The sequence below is a fragment of the Cervus elaphus genome, chromosome 21 (assembly GCF_910594005.1).
Source record: "Cervus elaphus chromosome 21, mCerEla1.1, whole genome shotgun sequence".
NCBI classification, from domain to species: Eukaryota; Metazoa; Chordata; class Mammalia; order Artiodactyla; family Cervidae; genus Cervus; species Cervus elaphus.
Genome location: NC_057835.1, coordinates 26,680,041 through 26,686,040, shown reverse-complemented (window position 1 = coordinate 26,686,040; position 6,000 = coordinate 26,680,041).

The window sequence follows — 6,000 nt, the reverse complement described above, 5'->3', positions numbered from 1 at the left end:
TACCACCTAAATATGAAAGGAGTTTTGTGATAATAACATGCTAGGGATAAGAAGGGATATAAACAAGGTGGGAGACATTCTTTTTGAGCAAAACAGAATTTTCCACGTGTTTTCTACTCTTACAGGATAGAATGTTAACCGGAAATAGCCATGGAAGTTGAAGACTGCATTTAAAATGTGTCACGTGTGATGAGGACATGACTGGTCCACAATCATATGATCAGATTTATCTTTGTTAAAAACTTGCTTTTCTGAAAGAATATCTTATTTTCAGGAAGGATATTGGAAAGTTTTACATGGGCTGAAAAGTCTTAAAAAGACTGAAATGTTTGGGGCGTTATAATCCCCTTTTCCCCACTGATCAGATTTATAGCCTACATGTGATAACACTTTGACTCCACTTTTTTTAAGTTTAGAATTTAGATTCTAGCATTTTGAAGAATGGTCCAGCTCTCACCCCTTCAGATTCCATTTTGTACCCTTGGGGTGAAATCTCCCAAGGACATATTCTGCCCACTGACCTCCTTCTCTCCTCCCAACAAATCCACCTGAGAAGTTGCTTCAGCCCTCACATCTCCAGATCCTTGCAGCAAGGCCACTCAACCTCAGTTTTCTTGTGCAAAAACAAAGACACAGGTATTTCCCTTCACAGCAACAAGGATAGTCTGCTGCACTTTTGGTTGAAAAAGTCTTGATGCTAGGAACTTGGGGTAAAAAACCCAGAGAAGTTAAAATTATTTTGACTCACTTACTACTACAATCATATTTTGAATCTTAAAATCCTACAAAACCCAAACCAAAACAACAGCAAAATGACACTTAAGTCTGATGTGGCAACATAATTTTTTTTTGATGGGTCAGATAATCACCTAGGTTAAATTCATGCTTCAGGAAACTTAATACCATGCATTAGACATGTTTATCCAGTCTGAAGTTTTAAGCCTTGGTTGTATCACTAGCAACAAGATTTTTAGAATCCAGAAGAGATTCTGTTGAACATTATGCCACCTCCAGACCCGCTTATCTAGTAAACATTCTGAAGCTCTATTTCATAGTTTTAAGAGCATGCAATCTTTTCTTGCAAAGGATAGAGTTATTAAATAAGGGCACAATGATAATATTTATGTGCAACAACTTTGCCTCATGAAGTCACATCATGAAAACATTCTCTGTGTTGTTAGCATAGTTTCACGGGTATATTCCCATGAACAATATTCTATGAATACCATATCACCTCCCTGACTCAAAAATGACAAATCATATTACTTAGCACTAGTTCTTCTCAGGACTAAATATTTGAGAGGAAACATGTTACTTTGGCAGGAAGTAAGTCGCACAAGCTGCTCTTCTTGGCGAGGCCTCCCCCACCACCTCCTCTGTCCTGGAGCAGAACTCAGATCTGTGTATGTGTAAGTACAGATGTGGATCCATGTATGGCTGAACAAACACTTGTGTAAACAAACGCTTCTCTGAAATATTTAAAATATATTTATACTCTGAAAATAAATCAACTCAGGAATTGAGGAAGAAATAAGGCTCTGGTTTCTTCTATTGGATCATAAAGGGAGGCATGTGTCCACTTAGGGGTGAGAAAGAATCTCATTGTAAACAAGAAGAAATCTAACCTCAGGAACAAATTCTCCCTCCCAGGAGTGGGTTTCAGAGTAACACCTGCCAGCATCAGTACTGAATCGGGTGTCATGCAAGCGTTCTGGAAAATGTAGCTTGGAATCAGGCATGAAAACTTTTCAGGCATCAAAAGAAGTCACCTTTTCCGGGTACATTTAATAAATATTTAGTAACATTCAGTTTCGCTAAAAGGAAAATTGTCTTTCTCAGTGTTTGTATGAAAGGAGTTAATTTTCTTGTTAAAAAGTTGATAATTTAAAAGAATTTCTCCATAGACCTTTGAAGAACAAGTTGCGCTTTGATCAAGAATCATCAGAGTCTTGGCTGGCTGAGTGACTGCTTTTCTATCCCTAACCTTCTTCCCCAGCCTGCTCCCTCCCAACTCCGAGTTCTTCTCTGTTCGAACACTAGTCCCCAGGTATCAAAGCACTTTTCCAACTCACATTAATCTTTCCAAAACCCCTGTGAGGTAGGTAGATGAATATTTTCTCTTTCATGTGTGCGAAAAATGTGGCCAAGGATGGGGACGATGGGCACTCACATTCCCTCACCTTGTATCCCCATCACTGGACCAGCCCCTCCGTGTTCTTGTTCCCAAAAGGGAAATAGTTTAACTATTTTAATGCTTCAAAGGTCTAAGAAATCCTTGAAATCAAAACTTCCTATTTGAAGAATAAAACACTCACATATTTGTATTTCCCTTGAATGATTCTGTCAAGTAGACTCTGTGAAGGATTAAAACTGTGTGAGCAGCATGAGGAGCAACTAGAAAATTCTAAAAGATGGAAAACAGCTGAATAGTAAGTTTCCTTGCCAGGCAGGGCCCGAGAGGCAGGCCTCTGGAACGGTCACCCTGCAGGAAGTCTGTTCCACAATCACCTCCCAGGACCCCAGGACCGCCTCCCACAATTCTCCCATTTATGTTTGCTGAAAGCAAATAAAAATCAAATAGTGTTGACTCTGCGTTATTTATTTCTCTTTGCACAACAAAGAGATCTTTAGCAGCAGAATATCGCCAGCAATAGATTAATGCACAAGAAAGTTTAGTTCTATTACCTACAACACCTGAGCATTTTCTGTCTATCTAGACAACACCAGACAAGCAGAAAGAACACAAGGATTCAAACATCCGGATTTTCCCAACACTCCGGATATTTGACATCACAAATGCCAAATTCGCTCCTGGAGTGACTCACTTCTTTACTTTTTCTTGGGATATTTACATTCCTGTAGGACAATCTTTTTATTTTTTAATAATACCATGCTACTTCTGGTTTTAAAGATGAGTTGGCAATCATTTGGAAAATTCAGATGCTGAAAGCCCTCAAATGAAAAGAAACATAGTCATAAGGAAAAAATTAAGCTTTTAGGGCTGCTGGTGGTCCAGAGGTTTTGTCTCCCTTGAAAAATTTCTTCACTGTCCACCTTTCTTCACTTCCCATTATTCTGAAAATTGTTCGCCTGAAAATCAGTTTTGCTACCTTGGGACAAAGATGCAGTCTAGGTGATGACAAAATCAAGGTCCAAAATATGTTGAAACAATTCATGTAATAAGTTTGTTGACCTGGTTTAGTGGATTTGAACACAGAGGTTCTTGGGATGTCATGATGTATTTATGATAGGGTGATTGAATAGGGCCGTGGTCACCCTGCATTTCACTGTTGTTAAAGGATGATTCAATGGTCACGTTTTACAAGCAAGAGTACTTACTATACCTTCAAATATCTCAGTTTATAACCCATCAGAAGCCCTCAGCACACAGAGCGGCTAGGAGGGAACAGGCCAATGACCAAGGGAAGCTGTCAAGCAGGAGAATCCCCTTAAGGACAGAGTCAGTCTCAGACACAGAGCCACCAAGGTCATCTCTCTCCTCCTTGTCCAGCCACGCCCTGGCCTTTCATTACTGGATGCATCTATTGTCATCACCACAGAGCAGCAGGGTCCACAGCGACCTCTGCTCTGCAAAAGGCAAACATTCCTGATGAACCACTGACAGATTTCCTCCTCGGTCCCCACACCTGCACATCTACAGTAGTAGGAAACTTGTGTTCTAACACCTGTCGTAGTCACTCCTACTCAAAAGCCTTGTTTTAGAGAATGGTTTCTTGTTCCTAAGTGACAACAGCCAACCAACTTATTGGACAAGATAGAGGATATTTGTGCCTTTTGTGGCCTGAAGAGATTGAGAAAATTGACATTTTCTTCAACTTCTTAGTTTTCATTGTCTCGCAATTGAAAGTTGCATGGTAGCAGGCCACTCTTTCACCATAACGCTTCAGCGCTTGTGCTCAGGGCTAGATTTGCTGAAGCACAGGACAACCCTGGTGCCTGAAACTGGGACTCTCACTTGGTACTTCTTGGTACATCTTGGAGATCATCACCAAGATGGTCATTGATGAAGGAGAAACACCTTTGGAACAGGTACAAAAAGGACCACAGCATTGTCTTCTTTTTCTGTTAGATTGTTTATCAGATATATCTGAAGACTTTCACTCATTCTTCTAGTATTAACGTCTGAAGCTGTTCTACTGAGAGGTTAGACAGAAAATTATATAACAACGTACGGATGTCTGACTCTCTTGCAAACTTTGATCTGAAGTACATTTATCCTTACCTTGCAGCTCAAACCCTTCCTTAAAAAGAGAAGCAAGTGGGAACCAACCATGATTTTTAATTAAGAGATCACCTGTTTATTTTTCAGTGAACACTCAGGCGCTCAGAATGTCAGCTTGGTGATCTCAGAGCTGGTAACCAAGGTTAAGCCGGGTTGGAGAAGCAATGGGAGAGCCAAGTCCACATACAAAAGTATGTCAGCTTGAAACTGGCAATGTCACCACCTAGGAAGGCAGGAATCACATGATTCCATAGCTACAGCCATGCGGATTTTACCTCCAAAATTGAATTATAAATTCAATTTTATAAATTGGTTATTACAATGCTGACAACAGAACTCTCGAAAAATGAAGAACAGCAACTGTACTCAGATCAATCGTTAAACAGATGACAATGACTTTTCCCCCTCATTTCCAAACATAAATAGATTTGTATCCATTTAAGTTGAGTCTCCATAACCCAGTGCACTGAGCTATGTAAGCCCCCAGGAATCCATTCACTTTTTTCTCATTTTTCAAAGTTATTATTGTTTGGTCACTATGTTGGGTCCAACTCTTTGCAACCCCATGGACTGCAGCCCACCAGGCTCCTCTGTCCATGGGATTCTCCAGGCAAGAATACTGGAGTGGATTGCCATCTCCTTCTCCAGGGGATCTTCCCAACCTAGGGATCGAACCCAGGTCTCTTGTCTCCTGCATTGGCAGGCAGATTCTTTACCAGGCAGTGGCTAGGGAAAGGCCTTTCAAAGCTGTGCAAATGAAGGCAAAAACAAATGAAGAAGGTAGAAGTTCACCGCCGGAGTGAGAAGCAGGGATCAGGGATTCTGGAGCACCCTACTTCACAGAGGTCTTTCTCTCCAGGCTTGCAGACCTCACCACACTGAATGAGCGCTCCTTCCTACTGACTGACTCATTTCCCTTTGCAGTAGCTTGACTGCAATCTCACAAGTCAAGAATTCGCAAGATTAAAGGGTCTGTTGAATTAATTAACGCAAATCACCTTCAGTAAATCTTGACAAGTTCCAAGGTGTTTCTGTAAAAAAAGAGAAGGGAATCAATAGCATCAGCAGTGTGAGCCTTTGTGCAGTGGAGGCTCATGCTTCTGGTGTGTCTAGTTCATCTTCGGCTCCCTTCCCCTTCCTCCAGGCAGGAGAGACTGCTGTCTTTTCATAGAGCTCCAAAACTCTGGTTCAGACCAAAGAAGACATTTCACCCCAGGCTTTCAAGATACACTTGAGAGATGTATTTCCTTTTCTAGGTACAATACCTTAGAAAGGTTAATAAGGGGAGTTGAATATCTTAGTTCTTTGAAAGAAGGATATGAAATGACAATTCTTGACTGACAGATCTCCATTGATTATAGGATGATGTGCTATTGCTCCCAATTTGAATAGAAGAACTCTCAGCAACGCAAATAGAAAGCCACAGGTGGAAGGTTAATTGCTAAGTTATCACAGTGGTACCCAACTGCCAGAATCACAATGGACTGAAATGCCAGTGTTGATTACAACCCATTCTACTGGCTTGCAATCAAAATAGAAATTTCTTACAATGATAGAAACCCAACATGTATTTTCAACACACTTAAGGGTGTTTTAGAACTTCCTGATAGATGAATTAATTTGAAACAATTAACAGCGTTGATTTGATACAACTCAATACCAGACTGCCACTAGAACAGCTCAATTAAATTAGCTTAAACACAACATCTTCATTTATTAATATTTGTAGCACTTAAATGAAGTAAGAATTTGATTAG